This window comes from Ambystoma mexicanum, chromosome 2p, assembly GCF_040938575.1.
Source record: "Ambystoma mexicanum isolate Mex_15411 chromosome 2p, UKY_AmexF1_1, whole genome shotgun sequence".
Classification (NCBI taxonomy): domain Eukaryota; kingdom Metazoa; phylum Chordata; class Amphibia; order Caudata; family Ambystomatidae; genus Ambystoma; species Ambystoma mexicanum.
The window spans coordinates 718,107,444-718,130,900 of NC_090923.1; positions in this window are offsets into that span (position 1 = coordinate 718,107,444).

The window sequence follows — 23,457 nt, forward strand, 5'->3', positions numbered from 1 at the left end:
AGCAGATGTTTAAGACTAACTCACCAGCACCTGGACGCTTGACCTGTGTGCGACTAGCGTGGGCTGAAGGATGCTGACGGAGGTTAGAAGCCAACCAATGATAGAGGATTGCATGATTAGGGGTCCTATAATTCCGTAGCCAATAGGACGTTGTGTATTTAGTGACGTTCATAGTGACCTGTTTTGAGGGAAGGGCTTAGTTGCCTCACCTGATGTTAACAAACCTATCACCTTTCTCACGCCCATTAGACAAGTATCGATTATATACTTAGATGTTCCCTTATACCCTCAGTAAATTTCTGTAGATTGCTACGTAGGATGATGTAATATGCAGGTTGTACGTCATCTATGATGAGATTTTTGTATAAAAGTGTGCTTTTTATAAAGTTCATTGAGATCATGCTGTGAGACGTCCGTTGATGCCCGTTGTACTCCCTGTTTTAGATAATTGATATTAAAACAGTTATCTTTTTTCCAACTTCCTGAGTGGTTTTGTTTATTGACCCCTGCATCCCCATTCCTCTCAAATGTATTGCTGACCCATCTTAAAGGGCTGGAATTCCTCCAGTTCACTACTGCCCCACAGATGGTGCAAATCTTCTTTTCCCATATCTACCCTCTACATGGCTTACCCAACAAATTAATCTCTGATAGGGGCACATAATACACATTTCGCTTCTGGACCTCTTTGTGCAGACTCATCGCCATAACCACTGTTTTCAGTTCCGGACACCATCCCCAAACCAATGGGCAAACAGAACATACCAATCAGACTCTGGAGCAGTATCTGTGTTGTTTCACTAGTGGCATGCAGTCTGACTGGAATAAGTACCTGCTCATGGCGGAAGGGGCCTATAACAACTCACCTCATTCCGCTACTGGCGTCAGGCCCTTTTTCTGTTGCTTGGGATTTCATCCAAACCTGTTAACCATGACTGCTATTTACCCTGGATTTGTGACTTCCAGCGTTGCACTAGTGCCTCGGTTACAGAGTGTTCATCAGAAATGTGCAGCACATCTTCAGATAGCTCAGGTGGCTGTTAAGAGAGCAGCCGACCTGCACCAAACTGTCAAACCTATATCAAGTTGGTGACAAGGCATGGGTTTCAACCAGAATCATACCTCTGCGGAATGTCCTCCGAAAGCTCGCCCCTCATTTTGCTGGCCTGTTCTGAATCATCTGGCATTTATCATCTCTGGCATTTCATCTTCAGGTGCCTACCTCCTGGAGGATACACCCTGTCTATCACATTTGCTTGCTGAAACCTTATCAAGCTCATGTGTTTTGGCACTGCTGCCTGGTCCTCTTATGGTGGACGGAGCCCCCGCATATGAGGTTGCCGGCATTTGTGATGCTAAGTTCCGCTGTGGTTGGCTCTACTATCTGGTGTCCTGGAAAGGATATTCATCCTGTGACAACTCCTAGAAACCAGCTACTGGTGTTCATGCCGCTCGCTTGATTCATCATTTTTACTTGAGTTGTCCTTGGAGGCATGGTGCTCCTTCCGGTCTACGGGATGGGTGGCATGCCGCAACACTTACCCGGCTGACCCCGAGATCTCTCTTCCGTGGGGGGTCCGATGGCAGGATCGGCCAAACCAGTGTCTGAGGGCCGGTCTTTCTCCTCTCATGTGGGCTGCCATGTTGGCTGCAATGTGCATGTGCCAGGGGCTGGCGGCTGCCTTCTGCACATGCGTGCTAAAGTCTGCATGGTCCGTTGCCACAGGTAACCCGCGTGCAGGTGCACACCCTCCATTGGGTGCAACAGCACATAAAAACACTGCGAACACCGACCTTGGTGCTTCGCAACCTCTTCTTGTCTTGAAGACTGCTGAGTTCTACTCAGTTCCTTTTCCTTGTTGCCTTGCCTGCACTCTGCTGCCTTTTATGGAATTGCAGCCTTTTCATTTATACCCTGCTGGTTAGTCTGGTTACCGTGATCTCCTTCTTTAATGTATCTTCTGCCTTGATGCTGGAAACTTAATTCAGTTGCCTCTTGTCTTGCCTTCTGCTATTCTTCTCTTATTCTACTCCTGGCCACCCACGCTTAGTGCTTTGCGCTGCCTGGCATCATGTTAATCAGGGGGGGCTTTTCCTGTGTGGTGCTGGGGAACTGCTTCTTGCCTCTCACTAGTCATCACCCTCTGGCTTGAGTCAGGAGGTGGACTCCCACACTACACTGCCTAAACGACCGAACAGACACCACTTCCCAGCACTACCCTGGACCGTCAACCTCGCCGGACTACAGGTACGTGTGAGTCACAGGTGGCTCACCTTGACATATGGACGATTTCCCACTTTAACCATTTCAGGAAAATATAACTTCTCTACAACAGACTTTCTTGGCTCTTCCTCCAGCACTTCTAAAACATGCAATGTCTCACTCAGGATCACCTTATAGCACTTCTCCAACTTCCACTTGGCTGCTTCCTTTCCGGGCCTACAATCTCCAAAGGTTTGCCATTCGGGTATACTCCCCTGCCCGAACAACTTTCCACAACAACAAGGGCTTTTTAGGGTCAATGTCAACTGACAAGAGGTCACAACAGCTTCACAGCAAATGATAGCTTCAAGACTTTCAACAACTTTTCAGGGAAAACAAGATTCACATTGATGCTCTTCAATACTTTTCTTTAAACGATGTTCCTCTCCTTCTGGATATCTGTTCCCAGAAGTGCAGCCTTTTTGCCACTCTTGTTTCCCCACTTCACAAACAACGAAAGACTGACAGGGATAGGGTCTCTTCCTACTTCTCCACTGGTTTCAACAAGGTGTATGCATCACAACTTGTACCAGATGTTGTATATAACATGGGCACTTCGTTCCAGGGTTTATATCATTTGCGCCCTTCTGCTGTTTACAATATTGGCCAAATTGTGTTTGTCTTATTTTCAGCCTCTTTTGGCTTGTGCGATGCTTACAGACACCAACTCTCAATAAAGTCTCCCCGACAGTTGGTTGGGGTTTCCAGAAACTCCCACTTTCAAGATTACAGTCATTTGGCTTTTGTATTTTAAGTCCTCGCTGATTTCCCCTAGTTAGATATTCAGAAATGACTGGTGAATCATTTTCACTTTTACGTGAGTGCTGCCTCTGTTGCTTTACAACTGTTCAGTATTCGAAATAAACACATGGATTGCTTTCATTCACATGTGAGTGCTGCTTTGCACTCGTTCTGCTCCGACGTGAGTGTCTCTCACTCACACGCCTGCTTCCAACTTGCGAGTGGGGACAGAGCGCTCCGGCGTCACTCACCGGTTTCGATGTGCGCCTCGCTTTCCCTTCTGCTTCTGACTTCATCTGCTCTTCACCAGCAGAGCCAACTCTTTTTCTATGGCCTGCACCCGAGGGGGCCTTTTAAGAGTCTCAGTCTCTCTCAGGTGTGGGTCATCTGCACGAATAACCTGACCACTCTTGTAACATTGTGCCTCTTCAGCCCTCTTCCTCGTCCCAGCGCCCAGGGAATTCTGCTACTTGATGTCCCTATGGGAAAAATTTTGATTTCTTATCTCTGTTTTTTTCTGCTTTCAAACCGCAATTTGTTCCTTTTAAAGGGATGGTCTAGTAAACATTTTTATTTAAAAAATAGATAGGCAACATAAAAAAAAATACTAGCATTCTCTTTTTTAAAACTTCCTATGTAAACTTTTGAGCTATTCAAGCTCAAAATTCGCAAAAGCAAGCACATGGGCGCATCCATTTTGTGAAATGGAGGCCCTCCTGTGCTGGCTTTTGCTTTTGCGGCACTAATGAAGGAAAAGCCAGCCAGCTGTAGTAAACAAAAGCTACCGCTGGGTGGCTTTCCCTTCATTAGTGCTGTAGGCGGAGGACGGGGACCGGAGACCAGAGCAGGAAAGCTGCAGCTGAATCTCGGTAAGTGCTATTTATTTATTTTTAAAAAATAAGCACTAGCTGCGTTTTTTTTTCTAAGTTTTCCAGGCTGGAGGAGCCCAGAAAACTTAGAAATAAAATCGCAGCTTTAAAAACGTATTTATGTTTACTAGACCATCCCTTTAACATTCTTTGAAGGAATTGTATAAGAATTATTCATTAACCCTGATTGTACAGAAAAAGGCAATTCTTTTACACTGGTGTAATTCCCAACTTTCCTTTCACTGCCTCTTTGGATGTAAGGGAGGTTCTTAGTTTTATAGTTTTATAGTTTTATATTAGAACTTTAGAGAGGTTTTGATTTCTCTCCAGGTCTAGGAGTGTATGAGTGGGTTCCCCCTATTTATATGGACATCTCATGGGCTAACCAGATGTTTATTACAACAAGCCATTACAGACTTAGGCATTGCTGAGCCATCCTCCCTAGAGGAAGATGAATACCATATCTCATCCCACAGATTCCTTTCACTCCCCTGGGCCCTTTCTCCTCCCAGGTGATCCTCCCACAGAAAACCACCCCCAAGGTCAGGATCAAGATGCGTCTGCCTTTCCCTGCGCACCTGGTTGGAGACTTTAGGCACTGAATTATTGAGGGATCTGTAGGATTCATCAAACCTTCCATGTTTATCAACTGCAGATTTCTGTTAAAGTTTGCAACCCCCGATGGAGAGGGGAGGATCTGTGACATGGTAATGCCATGAAGGCACAATATAATTTGTAGTTGTTGTGCAGGTAAATGATGTTGGGGGAAAGTCTCATTCATTTGTGGACTACCACATTAAATATCGGGAATTGTACGACCGGACCGAAAAAAGGTCCGACCGTACAAAAAGTCAGAAAAATGCTACCACCAAAGGTTCGAACACCAAAAGTTCGAACCTTTGGTGGTAGTATTGTAGGTAAGGTTAAAATAAAAATAAAAGACTGCAGTGCCTGCGGGATGTCCCCGCAACACCCCGCTCACTATACTTTGTGGTATAGTGAGCGGGGTGTTGCGGGGGACAACCCCGCTGCACACCCGGAAAAAAAAATAAAGAAATAAAAATGAATAAATAAACGGGGCTGCAGGGGTTGCGGGGGACACCCCTGCAGCACACCTGAAAATAAAAATAAAAACACCCTGCAGGGACTCAGCGTGTAAAAAGGTAAGTAGGGTTTGTTTATGTTGGGGGTGTGTTGAGGGTATGTTGTGGGTGTGGGTGTGGGTATGGGTATGTAGGGGTTTTGAATGCGTGTTCGCATGTGAAATGTGTTAACCTTTTGTGGTTCGCACATTTCTCATGCAAACATTTCCATCGCTGTCTTTTCTCCGAAGGAAAAATCACACAGATCCAAATATCACATATCTGAACCTTCTGTAAGTATCATATAAGCCTGAGTGTTTATTATTTTCCTTTTTTATTATAGCTGACAGTCATAGGGTAATTCCACCTATGTACTTTGGACAATGCTTGCACTCAGTGGCTTTCCATGGAGAATGCACTGTAGGACTGCTGAGGCATTGCTTTCAGAGGCTCTCGAGTGCACTGGGTGAAGGCCACCCAGCTGCCATTTTTGGATTAGGCTGGTCCAGTTGAGACAATGGAGCCTCATTCGCCAGCGGATGTGCGTAGGGAGACGGTGGCTCGACACCCATCACCAGAGGAGTTGTGCACTGGATGTCTTCAGAGCGGGGATGTTGATTCAGAAGAACGTCATGAGAATGCTAGGAATGAGCTAGAAATGACAGACTCAGACGAGATACAAAGATCACTAGTGTTGTATCATGGGGCGGGGTAGGTCAGGCGGAAGTGAACTGTTTTAGACGGGGGCTGCGCATGAGGTCAATAAAAAGAACAAGTGAGTATGAGGTGGGTTGGGTTGGCTCGGGTGGTTTTGGGCATGGTGGCATGCTGTCCATTTCAGTTTGTTGACTTGCAAGTCTGAATAAATGGAACACGATTTGTACATTTTGTACCTAGCTTCTTAGTCTTATTTTTCTTTACTTCGATAGTACACTCTTTTTCTTGTGCAGGAAGTGTGCTCATTAAAATGAGCTCTTCTGCAAAAGCTATTTGGGTTCACCTTTACGACTTCCTGTTAACTAGGCAACTGCAGCTAGGGAACTTGTCAACAAGGTTGCACATGCTTACATGTTAGCTGAGCAAGCTGTTCATATGCTGCTGTTCAGTGCCCATCAGACGGAACCATTAAAAGGAAGGAGGTGAAATAAACACACATTACCAAACAGTGAGAAGTTTAGAAGGTATCCGATTCAATTAGGAGTCAGGAATTGCAATTTAACTAAGTGCAATTTTTTATTGTCTGGTAGACTAACCAAAACAAACGAGGTAATGGCTGGAAGGTTTTGAATCAATCTTAACCTCTGGCATTGCCCTGGGCAACCCTTCAGACCGTTGTTCTTCACCTGCCAAGCCATTACAAAATGTGAAAAACCATATGCAAATCAGGCTTGCTCCCACCACATAAGGGGTAGTCCAGCCCAAACAGCTTGGTCACATCCCTTGTGCACGAGACCACAAGCATCCCCAGACATGTTTCAGCCTTGTTGGACCTCATCAGTGAGGAGTAGCTTGAGTCTCTGGGCTCAGCACGCATGGGACCCACGTCTGGGTATACCCGTCCCACTTGGGGTGACAAAGCAAAACAAAAGAGGTGATAGCCGGTGTTAGAATGGATTTCTAAACTCTGGTCTGATGGAGAGAAGTTTTGGAGGCCACCCTAATTTAGTGAAACATGGAACCTTCTGTACAAGCCAGACCAATCAAAGTAGCTTGGCAAGCCGTCAAGACTAAGTCTCAGGAGGGGTGAGAGTGATTAAAAGCCCACAATGAGCACACATATTAAAGATACCATAGAATACTCTTAGACAGGTGTATATCAAAGTACAAATACATTTATTTCAGGCCCAATAAAACAACACGATTAACCAAACTAATAATGCAACAGTTACCACACAAGCATTTCACTATTTAACATATATACAATTACTGTAGCCTAATGCGAGTGTAGAGGTGGAGCCAAGTACCCCCACCCAAAGCTCCTCCCCCATGCTGCCCATGTGTTGGAAGCCAGAGTGTGAGACATGTGCAGTGCCAGTGAAAATGCCTATACCAAAGAGAATCTTGGAAATAAGGTTCCCATTCAGGAAGCCATACATGCATTCACAACAATATGATGGCCATTTGAATGAAATCCCAGAGGAAGTGTGAAAACTGAGCAAAAGAGAAGATTGGTGACGTCATGGTGACGCAGAGTGGACGCACCCAGAAGAGATGCAGAGACGAGAGAACATAAATATTCTATAGGCTCTAAAGAGGAGGTGTCAAAGATAGCAACATTTCGGGCTCGAGATGAAGATGCTCATGCTACAAAAATACTGAGGAAGATATCAAGTAATTTTACAATTGTACAGATGCACTAACGCAAGTAGACAAAGTATTCTTAAAGGCTGGCTATGTAGTGAATAGATTGCGGCGATGCGCCAACGTATATACATAGGAATGTATGGACTATGGATGATTCCACAACGTACTTTAGCAGAGATGGATCCTGTGAGCAGAAAGGTTTTCAGTGTGTCGCAGTTAGAAATCGAAAACTTAACCATGGAGGTGAATCAAAGAAAGGCTTGGTTGGCCCAAGACCATGAAGTCAAGGCCAGTGTGGCCTAAATGTTCGTACAGTGGTTACAGAACATGTGAAAAGAACAAAACTCCTGTCTTAGGTAAGTAGCGAGAACATTGAAGACGTCAGAGGTTCATCATTTAATAGTATTTTAAATACAGCAAGACTCGAAAACATGGTCTGCAGTCATGTGGATGGATGAAAATAGACACTAGGACGAGCTGTATCGAAACTAAGAGGACAGAGTATGCCTATACTCCCTCATATTCTCCAGCACAGAGAACATTTACAAGGCCAAGTTCAAAGCCTTAATTGACTAGTAGGCTGCAAGAGGGATGATAGATGACAGGCTAAGTGGTGGGAAGCTATGGTTATGACCAGTCCACTAGCACCTGGGTGCCAGCCTGCGTGCTGCTTGCGTATGTGGAATATTACAGAGGGGTACAAGGATGTCAACCAATTATAGAGGGCCATGTAATAGAGAGCCTTATAGTTTGTATAACCTATGGAACGTTGTGCATTTGATGACGTTCGTAGAAACCTGCACTAGAGGAGGGCTTACTTGCCCCACCTGATGTTAGAGACCCAATCAGCTTCCCTGACAAGTATGGAACGTATACCTACATGTTCCCTGTAAGCTTATCACTTTCCCAAGTAGGTTTTTGTAGTTTGCCACGTAGATTGACATCAATGATGACACTATTTTACTATAAAAGCTGTTGTCTTTATGATGTGCATTGAGTGAGAAGATCGAGCAAGTTCATTGATGTTCGTTGTAACTCCCTGTTTCATATAATTTGTATTTTGAGGGAGGACCAAATATCGATTCTGAAAGCCGACAGTCAAGGACAGCAGAGAAGATGATTTTTTTAAAAGACCTTGAAAAGAGAAAAGACAGTAATAGATCGAAGAGAGAGGAAGAGTGTTACAGTGGAGAGGAGCGAGAAGCTGGAAAGAACGAAAGCGACACTGAGCACAGGGTGGACGAGGAACGTACAACTGGAATAGACACGAAGAACGAAGAGAACTAGAGGGGGTGTAAAAGGACAGGAGAGCTCCAAGACAGGAGACAGAGGAATGATAAATGGATTTCAAAGGAGCCAGCCGACATGAAGGGAGGCCAAAAAGCATGGCAGAACAATAAAAAGTCAAGAAAAAATAAGAGAGGAAATAAGCAGTTTGGTTGCGTGGAAGGTGAGAAAGGAGCGAACTTTACGGATGTTATGCAAATGAAAACGGCAAGACTGGGATGTAAGGGAGATATGATGGATAAAAGAAAGATTAGAATACAAATAAAGACCAAGATTTTGCACAGTGGGGGGAAATGGAAAGGGTATAGGGTGGAAAAGAAATAGATGGAGGCGATGAAAGGGAATTGGCACGGAAAAATAGAACCTCAGTTTTTCCAGCAATCAAGGTAAGAATGTTACACCTCATCGCAAGTGGTCTATATGGGCTCGAACCCGTCTGTGTGGTGCCTTGATTACTCATCCCGCTAGGCGGGTGGTTTCCCTTTCTCCTCATCCGACTAGTAGCGGTCTAGTTGTTGCACGCTCCCATACCGTGCGAACAGACGATCACGTGTGGCATGGAGATCATGTGACCCTTTATACGGAAACCAAGCGACCGGCAATTTGCGTCGCTTCTGCCTTTGGCGCTCCGTGAGTTCGCTACTGAATCTCTCTCTCTCCCTACTCACTTGTTTTCTCTTCAAACTAACAATTCTGATTTACCTGTCTTTTTCGATCCTCTGTAGAGTGTTCTCCCCGGTTTCTCCATCCCCGTTCATCCCGCTCGCCTTCGGTTCCACGGACTACTCTCCTTTGATTCCCGTCTCTGCCTCCCTTCCAGCTGAGTAAGTCTCCCGCTCTTTAGGGGCTCTCGTACCTCTACCGCAGTGTCTTATTCCCATTTATCCCGATCTAGATTCTCCCGAAGCCCACCTACTCCATTAAGCTCCGGATATCACTCCTAATCCATCTTCGGATGGTGAGAAGCTTTCCATTACCTCTTTATTTCTTTTCTTACCTGGCGCTCTCATCTAAACTTCCCTCTGCTTCTTCCCTTGTTCAAATCGACAGATCAGATTTCTGAGGTTACCATTGAGGGTTCCTGCCGGAGCTGTCCTATCCACTGCCGTCAACTGGACCACCGTGCTTGAAAGTCGTCCAGGGTTTTCTTCCCATTAGAGGGTTTCCCTGGGAATCCTGCTTCCTCACCCGGGTTACACTTCCTCGGGCGGAGGTGTCAGGATTTGTTCAGGGTAATCTTCCTATCTGCTTTGAGTCTTCCGGTTGGAGTCTACAATCGCCAAGGTAAGCGGATGGCTTAGTACCTCTGTGTGCCAAATTTACCATTTACACTCATTGTGAAATTGACAGTCGTGACAGTAAGCGACGCCTTAATAGATACTATCGGTATCGCTCTTGGCGATTGTTATTCCAAATGGAACAACAAATGCAGCAGTTAATGGCTGCCATGCAGGCCATGTCGCTAGAAGTCCAATCCCTAAAACAAGACAATGCTCAACTACGTAATCGTGTAGACAGAGTGTTTTCCGATACCCCTCCGTCCTCTGTGCATTCCCTTATGTACGACGGGGATCCCTACAAATTAAAGGAATTCCTTGACAGTTGTACCGTCTTGTTTACATTTAAGTCTCGCTTTTTTCCGACCGACAAAGATAAGGTTGGATATTTGATATCACGTCTTTCGGGACCAGCCTTGGCTTGGGCAACCCCTCTAGTTACGTCCAACAATGCAATTCTCGATTCTTACGCTGCCTTTACTAATAGCCTCAAAACCATGTTCGGAAGAAAGGAGATAACAGTTGCCACACAAGAACGCCTTTTAGATCTCAAACAAGGAAACAAAGAATTACTCTGGTACATCACACAGTTCAAACAACTCTCCTCTGAACTAGAATGGCCAGATGAAGGCCTACTTACATTATTTCGGAGAGGTCTTACAGACGAACCTAAAGATGAAGTCTCTAAAGTTCCTCGTCCTGCTAATCTAGCCGACAAGATCACCCTAGCCATGCAAATTGACTATCGCATGCATGAGAGGGCATATGAAAGGAAGAAAGGGAAAGGAACAACACGATTTCAGTTGGAGCAGTCCCATTCGCTTCAAAAAAGTTTGTCTTCATCGGAAGAACCCATGCAAATTGGGACCATCCGTGGACCTATTACGGCTGCCGAAAGGGAGAGGAGAAAGTCTTTAAAGCTATGTATGTATTGTGGATCTTCGACTCATGTGTTGAAGGATTGTCATCTGGTTCCCCCTCGCCGTCCTTCTTTCCCTAAGTCGGAAAACTCCAAAGCCTTACCGTGAGGGGAAGACCGGTAAGTGCCAAACAACTTTCTTCCCCGTATGCGACCAATATGTCTCTTGACGATTCACTCACTAAACAGTCCATGGTGGTCGTCTCTCTTTCTATCCAGCTGTCTGAAAGGACTATCCCGGGTATTCCGGCGCTTATTGACTGTGGAGCAGCCGGTAATTATATCGATGTAGAGTGGGCTAAGATACACAATATCTCTCAGGTACCAAAGACGTTGATAACTCCGATACAGGGGGTTGATGGCACACCTTTGAGTTCTGGACCTGTTAAAGAACAAACCATTCCACTTATTTGTTCTATCTCGGGTCATATGGAAAGATTGGTTTTTGATGTCATAAGAACGGCCCATTACCCAATCATCCTTGGACTTCCTTGGCTACGACTACATAATCCATTCATAAACTGGACTGCTGGTACTTTGTTTTTAGGATCGGATTATTGTGTTCATCACTGCCTTTCCCTCGAATCAGTAGGAATCCGAATACCTTCGGATCAGACCCTCAAGCCCACTGTATCCTCCATCAATCATCTTGAGATTCCTGACTGTCATCTACTCTACCGATCCGTTTTTGATAATCCGGATTTTCCTACCTTACCTCCTCATCGCAGAGATGACTGTCATATTGATCTGCTTCCCGATCAACCTATACCTTTTGGCCGAATGTATGTACTTTCTCAAAGAGAAAAAGCCGTATTGAAGGACTATCTGCAAACCCATTTGAGGAATGGCCTCATTTCTGAGTCAGTGTCTCCAGCAGGGGCATCTCTCTTCTTCATTCCCAAAAAAGATTCAGAAGAGCTCCGTCCCTGTATAGATTATCGGGGTCTCAACAAGATAACAACCGCAGACAAGTATCCGATGCCACTCATCACTGATATTATCGAAGCTGTTAGAGGGGCCTCATGGTATACCAAATTAGATCTTCGTGGAGCATATTATCTCATCCGTATCGCACCCGGAGACGAGTGGAAGACTGCTTTCCGCACTCCTTTCGGACATTATGAATACCACGTAATGCCATTCGGGTTAGTTAATGCTCCAGCAGTATTGCAGAGATTTATGGACCACTTATTCGCTGACATTGTATTCCGGTATGTGATGATTTATCTCGATGACATTCTCGTTTTCTCCAACAACAAGGACGAACACATCAATCATGTCAATACTGTACTCGAACGCCTTCAATCCAATCATCTCTACTGCAAGGCATCTAAGTGTGAGTTCCACCAAGGACAGGTCACTTACTTGGGCTTTGTTCTATCGTCCCAGGGAATCGCCATGGACCCAAGAAAGATCTCCGCAGTGATAGAGTGGCCCAGTCCAACAGGAGTAAAAGAAATTCAGAGGTTTCTGGGATTCACCAATTTCTATCGGAAATTCATCCCATCCTTCTCTGAAATCATCCTTCCTTTGACCCGTCTTCTCAAGAAGGGTGTCTCATTTGTTTGGGATGAAGCAGCCCAGAAAGCATTTGATATTCTGAAGAAACTGTTTACATCAGAGACCGTTTTGATCAATCCGGATCAATCTAAACAATTCATAGTGGAAACAGATGCTTCCCAAAATGCATTAGGGGCTGTGCTTCTACAGTCCTCTGCTCGTGGCGAAGAGAGACCAGTAGCATACCTATCAAAAACCTTCAGTTCTGCTGAAACAAACTATTCTGTTCTCGAGAAAGAACTATTGGCCATCAAACGCGCCTTTGAAGAATGGAGACATTTGTTATTGGGTTCCCCCTTTCCAGTCTTGGTGCGTACTGACCACCAAAACCTCAAGGTTCTCCAAAACGCTTACACCACTAACAGCAGGCAAGCACGTTGGGCATATTTCTTTTTACCCTATCGAATAGAGTTTGTTTACTGGCCTGGCAGACAAAATCTCAGAGCAGACGCTCTATCCCGCAAGGATTCCCCAGCTTCTTCCTTTCGTCCAGAAAAGATGTTTCCCAACGCTAGTTTTGTCGCAGTTCTGACTGATTTCCTTCAAGAGATACAATCAGCCTCCAGATGTAATAAATCACTCTGTGAAGACTTGGCTTCTCTTCACCAACTATCCAAGGAAGCAGAATATTACTTTCATGGTACTCAGGTTTTGATTCCTATTCCTTCACTACAACTGGTGGTTTTAAAATTCTGTCATGATTCACGTGCAGCCGGACATAGAGGAGTCCTTCCCACTTTGGAGCTCATCCAGCGACATTTCTGGTGGCCAAGTATGAGATCTGATGTCCAGGACTATGTTGCTGCCTGCAGGGTTTGTGCTCATGCTAAGACTCCCCGTTCCTCCCCATTAGGGCTGTTAGCAAGAATGCCTATTCCGGAACGACCGTGGCAGATAATTTCTACTGATTTCATTTCTGATCTGCCACCATCGGCGAAAATGACTACCATCATGGTCACCATCGACTACTTCACGAAATTGGCACATTTTACTCCTTTACGAAAACTACCCAGTGCCCCATCCATGGCCAAGATATTCCTCTCTGAAATCTTTTCTCGCCATGGCCTACCAGAGACAATTGTATCTGATCGAGGTCCTCAGTATACCTCTCTTTATTGGCAACAGATCTGTCACATTTTAGGGGTAAAACGGGCCCTTTCGTCTGGATTTCACCCCCAGACAAATGGTCAAACAGAACGATTAAATCAGACTCTCGAGGGATACTTACGGTGTTTCATCTCTGCAGCTCAAGACAACTGGGTGGAAATGCTTCCGTTTGCAGAATTCGCATACAACAATTCTCTACATTCTGCTCTACAAACCACTCCCTTCTATTGTACCTATGGGTATCATCCTTCATTTGCTCCATCGGTGTCTCCCTCTGGATCCGGCTGCCCAGGTATAGATTCTCTGGTTGCTGATATCCATGAAGGGCAGAAGATGGCCAGACAGTCGTTACAAAAAGCTCAGGATCGAGCCAAGAAGTATGCTGATCGTCATCGACGAGACATTCAGAACTTAACCGTTGGGGATTCTGTTTGGTTATCGTCCAGGTTTCTTCCCCGTCGTTTTGTTCCATCTAAATTGTCTCCCAAATACTTTGGTCCTTTTCAAATCCTCTCCAAGATAGGCACTGCTGCTGTTCGTCTGGCCTTACCGGTTTCCTGGTCTCGGATTCATCCAGTCTTTCACCTGTCCCAGATCAAGCCTGTAGTACAGGATCGTTTTCATCGTGATGGGGAATCCTTACCTCCTCCAGTTCTCACGGATGATGGTCCTGAATATGAGGTTGCGGCTATTTGTGACTCACGAATCCATCGAGGTCGCTTACAATTTCTTATTGATTGGAAGGGTTATTCTCCTGCTGAGAGAACTTGGGAACCTGCCTCTGGGGTTCACGCTTCTCGTCTGGTACGACGGTTCTTCCTACTTCATCCGGGTAAACCCGGGGCGCCCTCCCGGAGGAGGGGGCATACTGTTACACCTCATCGCAAGTGGTCTATATGGGCTCGAACCCGTCTGTGTGGTGCCTTGATTACTCATCCCGCTAGGCGGGTGGTTTCCCTTTCTCCTCATCCGACTAGTAGCGGTCTAGTTGTTGCACGCTCCCATACCGTGCGAACAGACGATCACGTGTGGCATGGAGATCATGTGACCCTTTATACGGAAACCAAGCGACCGGCAATTTGCGTCGCTTCTGCCTTTGGCGCTCCGTGAGTTCGCTACTGAATCTCTCTCTCTCCCTACTCACTTGTTTTCTCTTCAAACTAACAATTCTGATTTACCTGTCTTTTTCGATCCTCTGTAGAGTGTTCTCCCCGGTTTCTCCATCCCCGTTCATCCCGCTCGCCTTCGGTTCCACGGACTACTCTCCTTTGATTCCCGTCTCTGCCTCCCTTCCAGCTGAGTAAGTCTCCCGCTCTTTAGGGGCTCTCGTACCTCTACCGCAGTGTCTTATTCCCATTTATCCCGATCTAGATTCTCCCGAAGCCCACCTACTCCATTAAGCTCCGGATATCACTCCTAATCCATCTTCGGATGGTGAGAAGCTTTCCATTACCTCTTTATTTCTTTTCTTACCTGGCGCTCTCATCTAAACTTCCCTCTGCTTCTTCCCTTGTTCAAATCGACAGATCAGATTTCTGAGGTTACCATTGAGGGTTCCTGCCGGAGCTGTCCTATCCACTGCCGTCAACTGGACCACCGTGCTTGAAAGTCGTCCAGGGTTTTCTTCCCATTAGAGGGTTTCCCTGGGAATCCTGCTTCCTCACCCGGGTTACACTACCTCGGGCGGAGGTGTCAGGATTTGTTCAGGGTAATCTTCCTATCTGCTTTGAGTCTTCCGGTTGGAGTCTACAATCGCCAAGGTAAGCGGATGGCTTAGTACCTCTGTGTGCCAAATTTACCATTTACACTCATTGTGAAATTGACAGTCGTGACAAAGAAAGTGCAGTGAAATCCAAGATTTAATAGCGGAGAGACAGGTAGAGAGAGTGTCGTGAATTTCTGGTGTAAAGGAAGAGAAAGATAGGAAAAGGTGAGTGTCATCAGCATAAAGGTGATGAGAAATTCCCAAAGAAGTAATCACAGGAGCAAGTAATGAAGTATAGAGTGAGAATAGAAAGGGACCCAAGACAGATCCTTGGGTAACACCGTGTTAGAGGGGAAGATGTGACAAAGTTTTCCCGTCCCATGAAACTGAAGAAGTTCTGTTAGAGAAGTAAGAAGAGAACCAGGAGAGAACAGAGCCATTAAAACTAACAGAGGAAAGAGAGTCAAGAAGTAAAGAGTGATCCACAGTGTTGAAAGCATCTGATAAATCAAAAAGAATGAGACAAGAGGAATGTTTAGAGTGGCGAGCAGACAGAAGAGAGTTAAAAACACACATTATATGATAGGTTATTTATAACGTGCTTAATACCCAGAGGTTTCTAAGCGCGGACCTCAGGGATCGAATCTGTGTTGCTCTGTGACGTCTTGCTTCCAAGGCGAGCATGTTGCACCTGAGATATCCTCCCATTAGCGCTGTCTTAGTGGAGTGACAGGAACGAAATCTGGACTGAAAATGAGGAAGAAGAGATAACTCATTAACAAAAGAAGAGATCTGGGAATAGACAAGACGCTCGAGGGGCTTAGATAAGTAGGGAAGAAGAGAAATGGGGCAGAAATTAGAGACCACAAGAGGGTTGGCAGAGGATTATTTTAGAATAGGAATGATGATGGTATACTTGAACGCAGTAGGAAAAGTAGCTGTAGAGAGACAGATATTAAAGAATGAGACAAGAAAAGGTATGAAAGAAGGATAGATTAAAGGAATAAGAGCAGATGGGATGGGGTCTGTAGGGGCTGCGGTGGGGTGGACTTTGGCCAACAGGAGAGTAACATTATAATTGGATACAGGAGCAAAGTCCTTTAGGAAAGTTAAAGGTACAGGTTGAGGAGAAAAAGCAATAGAAGAGGAAGGTGATTTAATAATGTCCTGACGAAGAGAATAAATCATAATTGATATTAAAAAAGATGCACTTTTCCAACTTCCTGAGTCAGTTTGATTATTGATGTTTGAGTGTATTCTGCATCCCCATCTATCTCAAGTATTGCTACCTCGTCTTAAAGGGCTGGGTTGGACACCCCAGTGCATGATAAAGGGAGTAAAACACCCACAACCTGTAACAGAAGGGGGTTAACACAAATTATGCATTAAGCAGTCTTCAGGATGGAAACCCTAACTTATTCAATCTAGCCGATAGAAGTGGGGAGCCCTGTGCTCAATGTACAGCAGTGCGTAAAAACATGCAGTCATGCATAAGCGAAGACAGTATCTTTTCAAGGTAAGGGTCCTGACGGGGGTAGAAGAAGTTCCAATCGCATGGGAAGGGCCTTCCCTTGTGGACAGAGCAGTTTCCGACATTCAGAACAGGCCAGGGAGCGCAGGCTATCCCACCCAAAGAAAGGATCCCATGGAACTCTTGTGCGTGAAAACAAATGAATGAGCCAGGGGCCACCGGTAAATTATGCAAGTACTCGCCTCCCCTTGCTTCAATCCAGACCGAACTATGCCAGTTTATTTGAGGTCGTCTGAGGTTGTGAATTCCACCTTTGCTTGTGGATCCGGCACTCAGGTGCTGCTGGACGGGGCAGTAGTCCGTGATGGAACAGTAGCCACAACTCCACCCATGAAGGAGAGGAAGAAGATAATTCCAGTGCAACAGGACTTGGGGCACAGCAGAGAAGGCGGGAATGTCACCCACAATGACCGTCACCACAATGCAGTGACGCAGGGACCGCAAAGGTTTGCGGCATGACACACTCTGCTTGTTTGTGACCCAGAGGAGCAAGTCCTTGGTAGAATAGTGTCAAGAACCACAAGCTAGGGATTCCCAAAGTTTCGGGTCCCAACTCAAAACTGCAGTGCTCCTATACGATGTGCCGAGACAGAACTGGTCAGTTTACTGGACGCCCTACAAACCTTCTGAGAAAGCTTTTTTGGCAGGAAATCAGGAGACAGCGAGAGTAGTTGTTCCCACTACTCAAATGGATCGAAGCACCCTTTCAGGCCTTCTAAGGTCGAGAGCAAAGCAGAGGTCCGAAACCTTCCAGCTCATTTCCGGCGGGTCCATGGGTCTGCTTCAGCACACAGGATACTTGGCTCCTTCTGTGGTTCAAGATGAACTACTGTAAATCGCTCTCTTATCCAAAGTTTGATGTGTGATAGAATCTGGACAACCAATGGAAGATCTGCTCCCTTGCATGCACACCAGCCATGATCCAATCATGGTGCACGGTGGTCCTCATGTATTCATGCATACTAGTCATCCTGGCACCAGTAGTGTGGATTGGGATCAGACAGTCCCACCCCTCCTCCTGGGTGTTAGCACATGTAACATGCAAATAAGGAAGTCCCGGGTCAGCTCCAACTTGGCGAAGTCAAAGGGACAAGATGGCCAAAGGACAGAGCAAAAGACTTTGTGGCACGGCCATTTTCGGCACTGGCCACCGTCATGAGCCATCTGTGGTAAATGCGGAATGGTTCATTAAAAAGAAGTAAAAATACCATTACAGTAAACTGCTGCCACCTTTTCGTCCTAGGCACACTTGTACATTCACCAAAAATTCCTTAGAGGGTGTCTAGGGCCATACAACAAAAGGACCCCAGTGCACAGTACAGTAATGTACTTTGCGCACTGATAAAAAGTTACCAAGAAATGGCACCATAGTTTCCCAGTACTGACAGCCTGAAGGACGTGTCAGTTTCCCCATAACAAATGAGCAAAAGCCCAGGGGAGCTCAGCTGAAGGATGTGCTTCACTGCAAATTGTCAGGTTAGTTTGGTTAGGTTAGTTTGGGGGGTCCATAATATGGAGGGAAAATTGCATTCAGAGAAATCTTTCCTAACAGCTGGAAGGCTTTGAATTAATCTTAACCTACGGCATAGCTCTGGGCAACCTCCCAGACCATGTTCTTCGCCTCCCAAGCCATTACAAAAGGGGAAAGACCATATGCCAATCAGGCTTGGTCCCACCCCAAGATGGCCGAAACATGTCTGGGTTTCCTTGTGTTTCAGTGCAGAGGTGACCTGGCCTAGCAGTTTGGGCTGGGCTGTTCCAATTGGTGGCAGTGCCTGACTGATTTGCAAACTGCTGAACCCCTTTTGCAGTGGCGCAGATGGGGTTAAAAAACGGTGGTGTGGAAGGTTGCCCAGAGCAGTGTCATTGGTTCAAATTTATTCAAAACCTTCCACCTATCACTTTTTTTGGTTATAGTTTTTCTCCCTATTGGAGAGAGGCTATACCCAGACGTGGACCTCTTGCTCGCTGCACCATAGGGAACTAAGCTTCACTTTACTGATGAGGCCCAACAAGGCCGAAACATGTCTTTGGTTGCGTGTGTTTCTATGCAGAGGGAACCCTACCTAGCAATTCTTGCTGGGCTGCTCCCATTGGTTGCAGTACCTGACTATTTGCATATGACTGGTCCCCTTTTCAAATGGCACAGACGGGTAAAAAAACTGTGGTGTGGAAGGTTGCCCAGAGCAGTGTCATTGGTTCAGATGTATTCAAAACCTTCCACCCATCACTTCTTTGATTATTGTCTGGTAGAATAGCAGTGTTCAACCCTGGTAAAAGGAAACATGAACCAAGTTTGTAATGTAATGAAACCAATCTCCTAATCTCCTAAGTATCTCAGCTCAGATTCCTGAGTTTAATTAAATTCTGACTAAGACTGATATGTAACCAATTTATTAAGCAAAGTAATGTAATGTAAGCATTCTCTTAAGTATCTCTGCTCAGAATCCTGAGTCTAAGCAAACTTGGACTAAGATTGTAATGTAACCAACTTCTTAAGCAATGTAATGTAACCGATTTTGTAAGTATTTCTGCTCAGAAACCTGAGTCCAAGCATACTTTCACTAAGATTATAATGGAACCAACTTCTTAAGCAATGTAACCACAACCTTTGTAACCGATTTCATAAGCTCAACCGCCTAGATGACTAAGGGCTTGGTGCGCTCTACAAATGCATAAATAAATAAATAAATAAATAAATAAATCTCTACCTGACCGTAAGCACCCTGTAGGTGACTCACATGTGATACATTGGGATTTATTTAACACATGTATGTCTTTTTATAAGTAACACTTTGAAAAAGCTAGCTCTGTGTATAAAACCTGTCGGCGTACTACTGTGTAATAAACACATTGAATTGTAGAATTTGTTTAATGATTTATATTTAGTTTGGTATGACACAACTACCACTAGTCATGTATTGTACATTATCAGAACGTCTTTGAATCAGTGCAGGGCACCTCTTCGTTCCATAGGCAAACTATTTCTAGTTGTTATTTGATATATTGGTTTCCTGATGAGATACCTGATCTGTGGACATCACCTTGCAGGAGCCCTTTTACAGTACATATTATTAAATGCAAGTGAACCACGGAAGACGCACTCGCCGGCCTTTCTCAGGTAAGCTCAGGGCAATGGTTGGAAAGAGGTGGTATGCATGAAGATTATTCCCAGAGTAGCCCACCAACTGCCCCAGGTGTGCCCTAATCTCCACAGCACTCCATGAATCTGTTTAGGTTTGATGGAAAGGGCAAATGCCTGCTCGGGCAACAGCCTCAGGACAGTAGGCGCATCAGGGAAGCACCATATTGTAAGCCACCCTAACGTGGAAGTGTCTACAGGGTCAGCTTCTCTGGCTGTTTGGGTCTGTGGGTCCCTCCTGCACAAACCCTTTTGGGTGCCCTGGTGCTGACTTTGTCTTGCAGCTTGAAAGGTTCCCTCCACGCTACTCACAATGCTGTGTTGTGGCCTTATTGTGGCATACAATTCTATACAAGCAACAAGTGCGTCATAACGTTTTGTGGGAACAGTGACGCACACCTGAATTTCCTTACCCTGGGTGTCCACCTCATTCATCCTGCATATCTTTTGCAGCTTGCATTAGTGAAATTGGCCTCTTGTAGAGCCCATGCACCCACAGCTCTTGATGGGTTGCTTTCACATCCCCACTCTCCCACTGTGGTTCCCTGCATTCATCGTTTTACACAGCCACCCTTAAGGCTCTGCCACTTCTGACAGCTGGCCCGTCTGAAGTGGCAAATTATAGCACTAAGGTTTTCTGGGGGCACCTAAAAGTACACTATGTGACAATTCTGTCTTCTACTCTTCAAGGGCTTCTTGAGCATTTCTCGGTGACCATCACACCACCATGATTCCACTTGATCCAGTAATTCCTTCTCTCTGGTAAAGACAAGAAACCATCTATGTCTGACAAGGAATACTATTTTTCCTGGCCAGAAATATTTGGGAGAGGGGTCGTTAGACACCTCTTACCCTGCCTGTAGGAAGTTTTAAGTGTGTGAAGTGAGACATTTGGCAAAAGGGAATGATCCTCCCTGTCCAAAGTACTTGCATCGGGTCCTTGTCTGCTGGCTAATTTTAGGACCATTTTGTAGTCGCTTCTTGGTGTAATTTTCTTCATTTCAATCATGATTTTCTGCTTACAATGGACTAAATGTTCTCTCAAATCACACGTACTGGCCTGTTGTGCTTCCAGTGTTTTGATAGGGAAGTTCACAGGTCCTTCTTAGTTTGCAATTCCTGCTTTAAACATTAATTCTTGCGCTGGCAATTTTGAACTATGCCAGACCTTTCCTGCTTTTCCTCTAGACAGTGCACCATTTTATTTTCAATGTACCCTTTTTTTTGGCTGCCTGTTTCATGTCAGTCTCCATTTGTTCCAATTTGTCCTGTAGATGCAAATCTGCATCTTTCACATTGGATAGTTCTTCGGAAGAGACTTGGCGCAGACCCTCATTTTCATGCACCTGATTTATTTCTGCACCAGTTGCTGTTTCTCAAGAATTAGAGCATCATGCTCTTGTGCGAGCTGATCTCTTTGTCATTTTGCGACACTTACATTATGATTTATTTGATCAAATTAATTTTGGGTCTCAAATTCTTTGAGAATTATTGTCCTATTTTCTTGTTTTAATTCTGATATGTATAGTTTCAGTGTCACAATGTTGTCTACTAGGACATTATTACATGAAGGCTGGACATTGGGCCTCATTACAACCCTGGCGTTAAGGGGTTAACGGCGCCGTAAAAGGCTGCGGTTCCGTTAAACCCTTAACGCCAGATTCACACTTTAACGCCTGCTTTTTGCAGGCGTTAAAGTCCAAGGCGCTAAGCGACCTTGGTGCTAATTACGGCACCGTAATTTACGGTGCCGTAATTAGCGCCTTCCCCATCCCCATTGAGCCCTATGGGGCAAAAATCGGAATGGGGAAGGGGCAATGGTGAATGGGGATTTACCGCCCCGCCAACCTAGGAATGGGGCGGTAAATCCGCCATCCACCATGGCGGAATCCGGCATGGACCATGGTGCTAATAGCACCATGGTCCAACGCCAGGGTTGTAATGAGGCCCATTATCTTTTCACTGAAGCTTATTTTGGGCCTCCATACACTAATTGTAAGTAGCCTAGATGAAAAAATGGTGTCACTTGGTTCTGCAGCTCATCACAAGATGGCTTAAATTTAGCTTGCATTTGGTCCATGAAATTTTGCTGTTGCAAAATGTTAACACGATTTTCCATCAGGGTTTCTTGCAACGGCAACACGTCTTCCAGTTTGTCGTGGCACACTTGCTTGGTGCTCAGCAGCTCTTCAGAAGTTTTCTGGGCTACTTTGTGCCACTGTTCAATCTGAGCATCCCTGTCTGTTAACCTGCTCTTTACCAATTGGAGGTGAACATACAGGGCTGCAGAGAGGAAGATCAGTTTACAGTTCTCTTCTTTGATAGTATAAGTCATATATAACCTCTGTTAGGATTGATTTATTGTGCTTTTTTTGTTTCTAATGTCTGCACCCACTTGAGCTATTGTGTCTAATATTTCTATCTTCCAAAGATCAATATCTGTGCTTGTCTAATCCTTTTCAAATATAACTTTGAAAAAGCATGGACTTTTACCAAAGGCACTGCTATATCAGACATCTCTCTGTTTAAATTGTAAAAATCTACCCCCAAAGCTTCTTGCTAAGCAGAAATGCAAACCTTTCTTACTCCTATTTTACTACTGTTGCTCAATCACTTACAACTTCAAATTCAAACTTTAGACATCTATGTAACAATCCCTACTTCTGCGCACTCCTTAGTATTACCATATGAGGCTTTGGTGTCAACACCATATAATCCAATGCAACAAAAAGCTTCCACACACCTTTGTGAACTCTTATATATGATATGGCATTTATAACATGCCTATACACAAGTGTTTCAAGGCATGACGAGGCAAGGGAGGGGTAACTGAGGGAAGACAAAGACAACGATCTTACTAGGCCAGGTGACATTGAGATCGTGCAAGTGCAGGGGATGGGGGTAAAGGGAAAAGTGCAGGGGGGAATGAAGGAAGGGACAGTGCAATACATAGGATCCACAGTACAATAAATAGCATAAATAAGAATAATAGGTAAAAAGTGCAGCCAGCTTGTTGCAAGTGCAGGGGTAAGTGCAGACATCAAGTGTCAGAGCTGGTAGGGGACTGTAGAGATACAAAAACAGCCCCCAAGTGCAGGTGTTGCCCTGGAGGCAGTGCAGAAGTGCAACTGGTGCGGCAGGGTACCTGGGCCCGAGATCAGAGGGTATCCAGGTGACCAGTGCAGTTTCAGTCAGGAGTTCAGCAGGGGAGAGGAGGAGAGAAAGCAGAAGCAAAGAGAAAGGTCTTGAGGTGCTTCCGTAACCGGAGATGGTTCTCCTCAAGTTTTAGGGAGGTGGGGAAGCTGTTCCAGCGGGAGGCCTTAGCCGAAGATAGTGAACAACTCCCAACTCATTGCATGGAGAAGCGACTGACCCTGAGGGAGATGGAGCTAGATGAGCGAAGAGCACGAGAAGGAAGATATTTAGGAAGAGAGAGTTGAAGGTATTGAGGCCTCAGGACCCAGAAGGCCTTGTGGACAATGCAGAGGATTTTGAACTTAATGCCCGCAGCCACTGGGAGCCAGTGCAGAGATTTCAGTCCTGAAGATATATGATCCCTGGGCTTGAAGCCAAGCACAAGTCTTGCAGTTCTGTTCTGGATGAGTTGCAGAGGGTGGAGAGTAGAAACAGGCAGATTTAGAAAGAGGCTGTAGCAGTAGTCCAGCCTAGA